Here is a 14,639-nt window from a genome sequence, read left to right as displayed (position 1 = left end):
TTTTATAAAGTAGTTTCCTGCTTCCTTCAAAGTCGTTTTGTATTTTTATCTCTTTTTCTGCTCTAATTGTATCTTTACTTTCTTTAACTAATCGTTTAAGTAGCCTGTTTTCGCGTCTATAATCATTTTTACGTCTATTTCTTTCCTCATTTCTAAGACCTGCGATGTACAAAGTTCTCTTGTACGCTTGTCTTTTTGCTTTTTAGGCAGCCTGGATTTCATCATTCCACCACGCATCACCAGAAATTCTTCCTACAACTGCGGTACCACACACTTCAATCGTACATCTAACAAGGATATCCCGTAACATTGTCCAGGCGCCCTCTAAATCTTTGTTTTTTATACGGTCCTCCCATGTTGCCCTATCTATGCTTTCGATTATCTTATTTTGGAAATCTATTCGCACATCCGGTTTCTGTAGGTTCCCAATTTTGATTCGCGTTTGTTTTGCTTTCTTGGGTCTCTTTTTGCTTAATTCTTTAATTTAGACTATTGAAAATGTTAACTATAATTTTAAAAGTTTGGAATTCAAGTGTTCCGCGTTGAATGCTTTAATTTGTTGTTTATTGTTTAATACTTTGTATGGAAAAATGTTTAGAATATAGTTTGATTTTTTAAATTTTATTGCCTGTGAAAAATGTTTGCGAACCGGGAATTTTTTTTCGATTAAAACGGCCACTCTGAAAGACTCAATCCTGAAAATAATGATCTTAATCCCGACTTATTTTGAACTTCTCTTAAAATTCTTAACATCTTCAAAAATCTTACAAAATTCTCTGACAATCCTTTTAATTTTTTTATTTTTCAAAATTCTTTTGAATCATCCAGAATAACTTAAAACTTTCGATTAAAATAAGTAAAAATAATTTTAAATCCCTTCCGATACAAACTAAATAAAACTTACTCATGTAAGTAGTCTAAAAAAATAGCCTTTAGTATGCCTAGAAATTCTTCGAGGTATAATCGAATGCTTCGAAGCAGGAAGCAAGAATGGATGTGATTTTTTTAAAAACTTTGCTTCCGTCAGAAAAATGATAGCAATAGAGCAAAGAGTGTAAAACCTGAAATTTGGACGGGAATTTAAAGCTGATTAAGGTGTTATTATTGTATACTATTACAGGGCTCTCTTTCGTAAAATTGCAAAACTTCGTTATAACTTACCATCAGGAAATGTATTAAGCGTTATCTAAGTTTGTAATATAATTCCATTGCACTTCCCCCCCCCCACCCCCTGTATAGTATAAAACAGTACTCCTAGTAAATATTTTATAACTGACCTAATTTGAAAAGATACAAATAAATTGATGTCTTCATGCGAGGTTCAGTAAATAACAATGAACTTTAAAACCAACTTATTGGTCTATTTCTCGTTGCAGAGAGAAGTTCACAGTTTGAATGTTTACCTAATGGCGAACCTATTGCTGGTACTCCTCGTTGCGGACCTTCTTCTTCTACTTCTTTTTCTGCAAGAAAGCTTTTTCCTGAGAGGTCTCTTCCTCCCGTCGAGCCTTTACGGATCAGGCCGAAGTCGCCACATGCCAAGTCTGTGGTTCCTCCTAGAAGGCTTCCTTCTTCTAACGGATTTGGATGTGGACTTGAACAACTTGAATTAATTCGGCTTATTCCTTTCAAGAACTTACACCGGATTTACGAACTTCGAAGATATACTTTTCCTACCAATCAACTAATTAAAATAAAAACAGGAAAGTCTATGTATGAACCTGTGCAAGCACAAGAACAAATTGTATTGTCAACGTCCGATGGTGACGTCTTTTCAATATTGGAGAGTTATAATGTTTTTCGTGGAATCTATAGACGTTTCAATCATGTCATAAAACGTGTGAAAATGAACATGTACACCTTGACGGTCTCCGCATTAACAAGAGAAGAAATCGCTGAATGTCCTATAGGTTTACGCCGCCTAATAACAGTCCATTATAGAGTAATGCATCTTAAACCTAATGTAGACCACAATTAACAACACTTTTCATTTTTTTAAATATGAAACCTAAATCTCATGTTTTTGAACCGAAATCGGATAAAGATATTTGATGTAACTGTTCATCACATTAAAAAGTCAATTCGCATTTGTATTATATTTTAGATTGTTTTATTAATTTCATGCACATTCATGAGAGTGTGACTTATGAATTCATTTCTAATTATCGATCGATCGAAACGGTGAAAATTTAGTACAAATTGGCAGAGAGAAACGAAAGCCTGTTGCTTACGAAACGGGTAACCAACATTTACAATGAGTGATCTACTACCAGCTTTGTAGTTACACGAATGTGCTCCTTCCTGATTGTTTCACTTCGGGATAAGATAATAAGCGGGAAGACTAGCGTAACGAACCATTTTTACTAGGTTAGGGGGCATCGTAAAGTGAAAGAACGATCCAAGAAACAGGTTAATTCATGCCGAATGCATAGAACTTAGATCCTTTGCTTGAAAGTTTTGGTGGCACTGAAAAGGGTCGACTTTCCAGGATCTAGAAGGAGCGGTGTTGGTTTCATGATGTAGGATCTATGAGGTCCGGGACTGGCTGGGGTGTTCGTGATATGCGGCGGATTTGTAGTTAATCTTCAAAGATTTTCTCCCATAACTTCTCTTTTACTAGAGATCTCACTTTCGGGTTTACGTCGTCGAATCGCTATAACTTTACCCGAGATCGGATGCGAAAGTCCTGTATGGCACGTAAACCGCCTCTTTTGGGGGAAAATCGCGAGAGAAAGAGTGCTCCCGCCAAGGACAGCGGTCGGGTTTTCCTGGAGACATCTTAATAGCAGACGCACTGAGCACTAGGACGTCAATGTCTTCTGATTCGCCCCGTTCCTGTTCCGGTGTGGAGAGATCGTGCAGCTGACTCGTGTAGGCCAGGATACTCAAGATCGAAGGCCTCTACTGGTAGAGGCTGCTGGTTTTTGTGCTGCTGGGAATGGTTGGTGAGTTCCTGCGGAGGGTAGTCGACTGTTAAGGTAGTCGGACTATCAGTTTTGTTTTCGTGGACCTCGATGTCCGGCTTCAATGCGATGGGGACGAAACATTGATGTAGTGAATGATCATTGGAGGTATCAAGATCCACATGGCCAGAAACTCAGATCCCACTGATCCCTTTTTTAACGACAATAGTCCTTGTTTTCATTGATCTAGTATGTCGAGCGCTGACTGTATGAATTGCAATAAAGTAAATGGCTGAAGTTTTGACGGGCGTCATTTGAAGGATCAGGCTCGACGAAAATGGTTCACATTAGTGAATATTAATGCCATCTCTTAGAATTTTCAGTTACTTATCAGACTGCCTAGTACATTAAAAATTTAATGTCTTATGATACTCAAATCTTCAATCTTACGTCGATATCCCTGCCAGTTTTCTGCTGAAAGAGTTAGGCAAATCTAACATTTTTACTTGAAAAATTTTGTTTTTTACTCTAATTAGATCAATACGCTACTTAATTTTGAATGCTCTAAATTAGTTCCAGTGGTGACATTTCTTAAGAAATTTTCAAGTTTCTTGTATAAAATAGAATTGAATCGAACTTCAAAGAGTCCGAAAAATGACTAATTTATTACTGGAGTTGAAAAATGACAAAGAAGATTAAAACATTTTATTTTATACATAATCATTTCATTCTATCTTAAGGATAGTTCACGTACTGTAATTTTCTTTGTACGATCTGCTTCAGTGATGCATGACAGACTGACTTATGCATTTATTTCTAATTATCGATCGGTCGAAACAAAGAAAATTTAGTACAAATGGGGACAGAGAAACCAAAGCATCCTGTTTGCGGAGCCGGCAACTAAATGTAACAATAAGTTAAATAATAAGTAAAATTACAGTCGGCTCCTGAATGAACATAGAAAGAACATAAAAAAGTTTTTCTTTCTAGGAAAATTCGAATTGCAAATTTAACCAATCAACAACATTATTATTGCTATAAGCAATTTCGATAAGCAAATTCACTCAGATCGTAATTTTAAAAACAAAATGTTTCGTTTCTGTGCGCTAGTTCCTTAAATCACAAGAGTGAAAACGCCACACAATATCTTAACATTGAATAAGTATTATTATTGTTTTGTTGTTGAAAATGTGTACTTTTGTGTTGCATTCAACTTTTTTATGCAACATTTTCATACTCTTGGTTAAAATAATAGGATTTAAAAAAAATAAATTTATTTTTGTGTGTCTGAAAGCCATAATTTTATTTAAAAATTAGTTTATTTGGTGGAAAATTGATATGTTTGAGAAAAAATAGTTTTTTCTAAGAATTTTTTGTTCTTTGTAGAAATATAATCTTTTTTGGTTTAAAATCTAACCAATTTGTTGAAATTTGAACATCTTTTTTAAAAATGCATTTTTTTATTGTTGCAGTGTTCGGTTCACAATTCAAGTGTTTGCCTAATGGCAAACCTATTCCTGGCATTTCTCGTGGCTGATATTCTTTCTTTGCTAAAGGATATAATTTACCCGAGAGGTCACCTCCTTCTGCTGAGCCTTATCTTCATGTCAGGTCTAGATCTCCTCCTGCCAGGTCTAGATCTCCTTCTGCCAGGTCTAGATGTCATCCTGCCATGCCTATTTTTATTCCTACAAAGCTTCCTTCCTCTGACAGACATGGATGCGGACTTAAACAACCCAGATTTATTCGTCTGATTTCGTGTAAGAATCATAACCGGATTTTCGAACTTGGAAGATACACTTCTCCTGCCGACAAACAATTAAAAATAAGACCGGCAATACAAAACCTTGTGCCTGTGCTCACCCAAAAACAGATTTTATTATCAACATTCGATGGTGACGTCTTTGCAATATTGGAGACTTTTGATCTTCTTGCCGGAATTTATATAGTTCACCAAGGCAGCAGAAAACGAGCAAAATTAAACATGGTATATAGTTTGTTAGAATTTTCCTTTCTCGTTCGCAGAAAGGTGTCCTTTAAACTGGTTTTCAACTAATTGTGTTTTTGCAAATAGATTCTAGAGAACATTATAGTATATGAAAAAATATTATTTAATGAAATTAGAAAACAAACACGCATGGTACGTGCGCGACTTTTTTCGGCTCACGCAATTTCGAAATTAAAATTCAAAATTAATAATAATACAGTATTTCCTATTTCTTAATATGTATTACATAAATTTCAGTGCGAGATAAGAGAGAGAGAAGCGAGCGGCATGCGTACGCGATAAGCATTTTGGTGAACTCTTATGGATAAGAAAATATTAAATTAATTAAAGTTTGTGTAAGTAGAACAATCAAGAATCAATAAACGACCATTTATTCACGTTAAAAAGAAGCAGCTTTCTTTGAATTAATAAACCAGATTTTTACTCTGATCCTTATCTAACAACAACCAATCATTTAAAGGTTTGAAAAAAATTAATTCTTAAAGAATTAAACAGAATCTCAGATATTATAGCTTGGAAAACTAACCGACAGTCTTAAAAATTTAGTAAGTAAAGGCTTGATTTTCTCTTAGACAAGAAATAGCAATTATAAGCGACAGTTTACAGAAATGCAAAACACGATTTCTCAAAGCAAATAAAGTTTTTTCCAAATTATTTTTACATAATATATATTTTTAAAATTATTATTCCCAAAAAAATTCTTTTATCAGTTTTCAATTTATGTAATTCTCTTGATATAATTTTTTTAAGTTTAAGATGTTGAATAACTTTTCGCAAAGAACAGTTCAAAGTATGTGAAAAAAAGATTCAATAATATCAGAAAGAATCGCTTGGGTTTTAAAATACACTTTCAGAATTAGTAGATTCTTTCCATTGACTATGTTTAAAAAAATGAATTTTCTTTTCTTATATCATTGAATCAAATTCCCTGAAATCTCATCAGAATATGTATTTGTCCAGTATTCATAGAATCGCAGTTATTATAATTCAAGCAATTATTTTTTTTCCGTGTATTAATATATAATATTTTCTAAAATATCTACTAAAATATCAGTTTCCAAATAAAAAGAATTGACATGAACCAGCGTTGATTCAGGATTGTAGATTTAAATTGTAGATTGTAGATTGTTGATTCAAATGAACCCCGTCAAAAAGGTCAGGGTTTTTTTTAAACAATTATTTCTATTGCTATTTTAAACATAAAAAGCTTAAATTTACATTACGGATTCGCGGGCCTTCTTTACGGAGTGAAACTCTCATTGAGCGAGTACTTTGTTTGTTTCCTTTTTTTTTTCTAATCGTAAAAAATAAAATTATTATGTCGAAAAATGTGCTGCAGATATTCTCTTTATACTATTTCATTTACCTCCTTAGCACTTAATTACTATTGATAATACAAATACTACTAATATTAAAAAATATTATCTGCGCATTCATCAGACGTTTACCTTTAATTCTTTTTTTGAAAAGTGAGCGAAATTCAATAGTACAGAAATAATATCTGCATCTTTTTTAACAATAATGACTTGTTTCAAGATTGACAAGAAGAAGCATACATTTTGTATGGTTATGAGACAAAAGTAAAAAAATCTACATAGAATACTTGGTAGAAAGTTGAACTTTTTGTTTGAAAATTCATGTTTTTGTCGTTTAATAATTAACTTTTCATTGAAAAAAGTGATTTTTCACAAAAATAGAATAAATACGTGTTAGAGCTAGGATCGATGAAGTTCCGTAAAATATGGTACTTGATACTTTAATCTTTTGTCCGTACCTTAACCTGTCTCTGTTTATTGCTCTCGCTTCGCGATTATGAATATCCTTTTCAAAATTTAAAAATAGCTGTACTGTGGGCCATTCCATGCGCAGTATTTGAAAACCTATATTTTCTGTATTACAACTTTAAAGAGATTGAACTACGCAAAACGATGTTTTGAACTTTTTCAAGCTTTATTCAAATCCTGAATATTTTTTCAAATCATTTTTTATAATCGAATTTTTTTAAATGGTCGGCATGGAAAATTCTCAATTCTCATAGGAAATTCTGTGGTGCTGACAGTTGTTGCCATTATACCACCCACGGACGGTGCAGGTCCACTGCCCTGAGCTAGGCCTTTTCTCAGCATCTTGTTGGAGATTCCACTGAGAACTTAAGAAGAGTTGCCCAGCTTATGTACAGCCTGGGTCCTTGCTTCACAGGAAAGGTTACTGTAGCATCAGTAGGCGAATTCGGTTCTCTCTCAGCAATAGCTCGCAAAGAGGCCTCGCAGGGCCAGTATGCCGGAGTCCTGTTACCTGGTAATTTGGGTTTACTGAGCATGCAGTCTCCCGGGTCTTTTTCATCTACACCCAGGTCTGCCCAGTGGACACATACTCGTCGTAGTAGATATAGGTCTGAAAATATGGAAATTTGGTTCTGTATTAAGGAGCGCAAGCTAGTCTGACAGCTTATCAGCTTCTACGATAGTTTTTGGTTTGGTCTGAAGGCTCTATGACCTTTCCAATAAAAGTAATCAAATCCTCGAAAGACTTTCTTATTGCATTAATAATTGCTGTTCGGATTGGGAGGTAGTCCACCCATTTCGTGAATAAGTCTTGGGATACGAAGGCATATTTATAACCAGCCTTACTTTTATTAAAAGACCCTATGACGGAATTTGCTATCACGGTCCTTAGCTACTTGACGACGCACTGACTCATTATTCCAGCCGGGCGCGCTTGCTTGACTTTAGTTTTCTTACACGTAAAGTAGCTTTTCAAATAATCAAAAATGTTCAAGAACATCCCGAACTAATCGTTACCAGAGGGACTGCTCTGTAATATTTCTTTTTGTGACCTAACTGTCCAGATTCATGATTGAGATGGGTCTCATCCATCGCCTCTAAACTCAAAGTACCTCATACCCTTCGTCGTGTCTATGCTAGTTACCATTAAAAAGTTAATGCATCATAGTTCTCAAGGCTTCAATATTACGTCAATGCGAAAGCCAGTCTTTTCCTAAAAGGGTTGGACCAATCTGGTCACCGTTGCTAGTCACATTCTTATAAAGTAGTTCACACTTGAATTTGTATTCCTCGAATTTGAGCTTTTAGACTGTTTTATTAATTTTATGCATATTTGAATTAAGTCATTAAAAGAAATTCGCAACTATATATGGAGATTTAACATCTTAAAGCTCTGTAGACTTTAAGACGCACTTTCTTATCATCCTACTTGCGCTTGGCGCTCAGTTTTTGAAGGCGGCAATCGCTCACATAATAATAAATTTTTTTCGAAAGTCAAAAATATCGCGAATAAGGGCCATTCGACGTACAGTTGTACGAAACTGGGTGTTTCCGGTAAAAGAAGTATACGAACTAGAATTTGTATCTGATTAGAGTGATTATTTTCTGAATTATAGCGGAATAAATCACGAAGAGAACTCTTGAGGCAAGTTAATGCGTATACACAAGAGGAATATGAATAAACAATCTTCGAATCTTTACATATAAGTCAGTTGTATTTTTATTACCAAACTTTATTTAAAAGATATAATAATGTGGTATTCACATATGGACAAAAATATTAATTTCTTGAAATTATTGCAATACGTTAAGAATATCTAGAACTAACAATTTTTATAAATTGGCTATTAATATTTTTCCTCTAAAAACTATATGAACAAGTACGCAAATCTAACATATTTACTTTAAAGAATTGTGTTTTTAACTTTAATTGGACCGACAAGAGACTTAACTTTAAATTCTCTGAGTTAGTTCTAGAGGTAGAGTCCCGGTGGCTCAGACGATAGTCTGCCAGGCTTCCAAGCAGGAGGACTGGGGTTTGATCCCCGTGCTGATACCAATGGAAATTTTTCTATGTACTTTAAACCGGCACTTTGGTGCTTCGGAACCCACCTTAAACTGCATATCCCCTCAAAAGAGGTCAGTGTTCTCCTAGGGAAGGGGCTCTATGTCGAGGGGACTATTCCTTGGGAATCACTGATCGACTTTGAGAGGCTCGAAAAAGAATCGGCTTTTTCCGTTCGAAGAGGCTCCATGTCGAGGGGACTATCGCACGCTGTTCGCTAGTTATTTTCGAAGAATTTACACGGGTGCGGCACAATAGACTCCTTAGTTTGAGCGCTAGGGGGGGGGGGGTCTAACCAGCTCCTCCGCCCACCAATGCAATACTAGTACCAATTAGTTCCAGTGGTCGCATTCCTGACCCAGTGTAATTTTATTTGTACGTTCTGCCTGGGTAATGTATGAGAGTGTCACGTATTCATTTCATTCTAATTAGCGATCGGTTGAAACGGCGAAAGTTTAGTACAAGTCCGGAAAGGAAAACGGTAGTCTCCTATTTGCGGAGCCGATAATACAATTTCACAATAAATGTCATAATTGTTATGATCTACGTTTTGGTCACTCGAGCGTACATTATTCTAATTGTATCACTACAGTATAAGAAAGCCAGGGGTAAAGGTTAGGGTAACGTACAATTTTAACTGAAGTTGGAGAGATAGTAAAGTGAAGGATGGATCCAAGAAACAGTTCATTTCATGCCAAAGACATAGAACTTTGATCCCTCTTTTAAATGTTTTGGTTGCCTTAAAAAGGGCCGATGTTCGGGGATGCTAAGAAGGAGCGGTCTAGGTTTCGTTATGCTTCGTTACGCGTCCACTTCTGAGGGTCTATTCTTTTTAATTTATCTACGCTTGATTTCTGGCTCGAGGGAACCTCTCCTGTCTCAGCCAGGTCCAAGAGGTACCACTGGTCGTCTCAGAGGCACTACCCAATGAGGTCCGGGGTTAGCTGGAGCAATGTAGAACTGCGAAGGAGCAACTTTAGAAGAGGCCTGGACTGATTCCCTAGGTGAAATTCGTCATCTTCGGCGGATGTGTAGTTTACCGTCTTCGAAGCACTTCTCCCATAACTTCCTTTTACCATAGACATTGCTGTCGTGTTCACTGCGTCGATTCGCAGTAAAGTTACCTGTAATTGAAGGCGAATGTCCTGCATTTCCCGGAAACCGCCTCTTTTGATGAAAAGTCCACGAGGAAAAGATATATTCTAAGGACTCGCATGGGTTAGGTTCACTGTCGCGGAGCTCGATGTCCGATTTCGAAGCGGTGTGAACAAAATACTGATGCGGCGAATCGTCATTGGAGGTAACAGTCTAAGAATGTAGTGTCTCGCGATGTCTTTGCTTCAACCTCCTACGTTCGTTGAGTCTCTTTCTTCGGGCATACGTTAGTCCTGACTAATTCACGGGCCCTAAGCTTTACTGAAGATACGCTTAAAGATTTTTCTGCAATGGGAACATTTGATGAAAGAATAACAGAAAAATTAGGCAGTGTTCATCGTGTAGGATTGTCCTAGAAAGAACGAGGCTGCGAAATTGGAACAGGAGGGCACGTTACAATCTGCGAAGTCCGTGAAAACGTGTCTTGCGTGTTGATCGTCTGCGCTCCTGGCAGTGGGATCTATGAGTGCATGAGTTGAAATGCATGAGTTCTATCTTGTTTGGGTTAACGGACGAACAAAGTTTCTTGCTTCATTGCTCTATTTTGCTTAGCGCTGATTGTATGAGTTTCACTAAAGTAACCTGATGCTTTCCTGTTACCAGGATACACTTATTGAGTGGATAAAAGAAATCCTCCCTGTCGGCATCCACTTAAATCTTTAGCGTACACTTCATTTTCATGTAGTGAAGTATGTATTCATCTACTTTTTAGCATGAAGTGCATCTGGAATACAAAATTTAATTATGCAATATGTTGAAATTTACTTAAATAACGCTGGAGGTATTAAAAATCACTGATGATTTTGAAAAAAGATTATTAGCTTGAAGGTAACGCTATTCATTTTCGAAAAATATTTATGATTGCTACTTTGTAAAGAGTACTAATGGAAATATTTCTAACTTTTTAAAGTGGATACATTGTGTCAGGAGTAAATAAAAATTTAAGAATTCATTAAATTTAGTAGGAAAAATTCAAAGAATTTAGTAATTAAATGTTTAACCTCGAAACTGACTATACTGATATGTAAATATCCCATTATAAACTTGACAACTAGAGTTGATGAGATAACGATTATAAGTTAGTATATAATCATTTATAATTAGGCACCGGAATATTCCTTTGTTACACTGTTAATACATTTTTTTATTTATACATTAATAAGTTTCTCTTCTACTCAAAAAATGAGGGTCGTGTATGCATTGTTTTTCATCTTGGCAATGATCCTTAAGGCTATTGGTGAATATAATAGTACAATATATATCCATAATTAAAAAACTACATTTAAGCTTTCTTAAACGAACAATTTGTCTGAACCAAAATATTCCAAACGAAAATTGTTTGAAAAAGAGAATGGTCAATAAGACTGTTTTTGGGCCATCTACTGATTGGTCTCAAGAGTATTTTATTTTATTCATCTATTTCTCATAACCCCTTAAAAGTATTTTTTCTGAAAGTGATTTGATTTTAAGAAATAGGCACTTTCGAGTTCGTATTTTACATGGCTTTTGGCATTTTTGTTTAAATTATACTCGATTTCCTATTTTTAGTATTGCTTGCGTAAGATTTAACTTTGCCAAAAGCTGCACACACATATGCGTTACAACATATGTTAGACCCATCTGTTTTCTCGAGTATTACTCATAGATCGCTATTTGGTTTTAAGAATTTGCAGCAACAAGGGCACTGTTCTTCCGGAATGATAAGTGATAATTAAAACCTAATTCACAAGAAATTATTTTACCAACATTTTATAATTGTTCAAATTCAAAAGTTTGCAATTTTTGATTCTTTATTTATGAGAGCTTTTAAGTCTAAATAATACACTTTCAATTCCTCTGTATTTTTAAAGATCTAATCTGAAAGGATTCAATTTTGTGAATCTTCAACTCAATATAAAATTGTCTACTTTGCAGAGCTTTCGATTTAGGAATATTTACAATTTAATTTCTTTTTCTTATTAAATTGTTAAAAGTATTTTAATATGTTTTTACTTTATTTCAGAAGTCTTCACTTCGAAATTGTTAATTATTGCTAAAAATTTTATAAACATGACGTTAAAAAATTGGTTCAAAAATTCATTTTCAAATTATCTCATTTTTCATGTTCGGAAATTAAAACGTTTTATCAGACACGCAAATTTCCTAATTCTGTTTATATAATTCAAAGTCAATTGCTTTTTTGAAAAAGGGTTTGCTGATGCTTATTGATTTACGCAATTGATCATATATGTGAAGAAACTGTGTTTCGCAAGGGGAATTAATTTTTTTTAACCCCAAGTAATCACGAATATTTACCGAGAGAACCAGGAGAAAGTCAGGAGAAGAAAATTTAAAAAATAGTAGATAATTCTGCTCTTTTTCCTTGTTTTGTGATTCCACTTGTACTAATGCTAATTCTTCGCCTTTGAAACCTATATAAATATAAAATTATTAATTAATTTTATTGTGAAACCATATATACGTATAACACGTATTTATATTACAAATTTTTTTCAATAACAAATTTATAATCTTAAGTAAATAATTATCGCTACAATAGTACTAAGTTTCAAAACCAAGTAGGGTGAAGACTCCGTTAAATTAAACTATTATCACGTTGTGTTTGCATAAGAACTATCAAATAAATTGTAATTGAGCCTCTGATTGATACAAATGAATTCTGGATAACAACATTGCGAAAGTTGAAAGAATTTGAACCTCGAAAAATTAGTCTAATTACTCTATTTAATTTTGTTTTTTGTTTTAATAACGTAGAGTCAACTTTTATAGAATGGTAAATCAAAATTATGTCATTTTTTGGCCATGACTAACCATCAGCTAACTAATTTGGAGTTTTTTTGTGGCACAGAAAAGACTCAATATAAAAGAATTGTATCTTTTCTACCATTTTCGGACGTTTCTTCTCGCGTGCCTGAAACATTCTTTCAAGTTTTTTGCATCTGGTTTCTTAAGAACTTTTCTTAAAATCTTGGCGCTGGTTTGCTTTTTTTCCGTCGCGCGCTTCAGCACCGTGAGTCGCGTGTATGTGTTACGAGGGCGCAGGCCTGGAGGCAACGGCGCCACATATTTTCTGCGTTAAAATTTAAGAGCGCTAAAAGAGAACTTGAAAGTTATATGGGGAATATGGAACTTTGAAGGAGACATTAGTAAAACTCAAAAATATGGTAGACAAGATCTTCCAAGTAATCCCCCTCAGATATAATACACTTGTGCCAACGCTTTTTCCAATCATCGAAGGACTTATGATAATCATTTTGTGTTATAGCCTTGAGTTCTTTCATCGATGCAGTTTTTACATATCTCATTAATCGCTGAAAATCGATGTCCTTTCATGGGTCTCTTCAGTTTTGGGAAAAGAAAAAAGTCACTGGGGGCCAAATCCGGTGAATATGGAGGCTGAGGCATGACTGTGGTGCTGTTTTTGGTCAGAAAATTTTTCACAAGCAACGATGAATGAGCAGGTGCATTATCATGATGCAAAAGCCACGAATTGTTTTTCCAAAGTCCCGGACTCTTACCTTGTGGTAAGAATTCCTGATGCACTACGCCACGGTAATCAAAGAAGACTGTGAGCAAAACTTTCACATTTGACCAAACTTGACGTGTTTTTTTCGATCTTGGAGACTCAGGATGCTTCCACTGAGACGATTGGGCTTTAGTTTCGACGTTATACCCATATACCCACGATTCATTCCCAGTTATAAACCTGTTGAGAAAATCAGGCTCGTCTTCGACATCCTCTCGGCCTTCTTGGAACAGCTTGTACCACTTATACACATTTTTCTTACTCAGAGTAGACTCACCGTATGCAACTTTCAACATTTCAAGAGTTTTAGAGCAATGGATTCCATTTTTCACACAAAATTTAATGCAAACTCTTTGCTCCATTTTTTTCGAAAGAAGAAAATCGCCGAGCACACCAAACCCTTATAACCCTTTACGCCTCTGCCAAAAAAACAACACGAGCTATATAGTCAAAACTGTGAACATATGATCGTGACGAGTGTACCAACACAACGAAACAAAAAATTTAAAACTTTAATGTACGTAGCCCGCGAAAATTAAAAAGTCACCTTACTTTTTGAAGCAAAATAGGATGAAATATTTTCAGCATCGGCTACGTAGAAGCTAGTAGAATAATCCTCCCCAAAGTAGAGGCGTTATATTCACTTGGAGCGTCAAAGTAGGGCCTATATTTCGACTCAGGATCGATAAACAACTGCGAATACCATGTGAGATTTTTTTCTAAAAAAAAAAAACAAGATTCAGGATGCCGATCTGATCGAGTCAACTGTGAAATACAATGACGCACTCTAAAGACTTGTCATTTTTCCACTAATCTATAAGCCTGAGAACTTTTTCTATTTCGTTTATAAATAAATTATTTCGAAATAAAACGAAACCGTATAAATATGAAAGGAGAGTTGATAGTGCACTGATGTGCTTTATTACCTCAATTTCGCTCAAATTAACCGTTTCATATTCATAATTAATATTAATTAATTAATTAATAGCAAAGGTCGATTTTGTGTGATAAATTCTACACTGTTAAAAATTTCTGTTGGGCTGGATATCTTGACACCTGTTAAGGCGAAAAATGTTTTAGAATGTGTAAATTATTTTTTAGAATACTTGTTCCTGGCGAAAAAAATAAGTGTTCTGACAGAGCCAAAACTTTGGTTAATATATTGTATATAACGCGCGTACATGTGGAATCCAAGGAT

Source organism: Belonocnema kinseyi, chromosome 1, assembly GCF_010883055.1.
Source record: "Belonocnema kinseyi isolate 2016_QV_RU_SX_M_011 chromosome 1, B_treatae_v1, whole genome shotgun sequence".
Taxonomy (NCBI): domain Eukaryota; kingdom Metazoa; phylum Arthropoda; class Insecta; order Hymenoptera; family Cynipidae; genus Belonocnema; species Belonocnema kinseyi.
Note: the sequence above shows the minus strand (reverse complement) of the source record.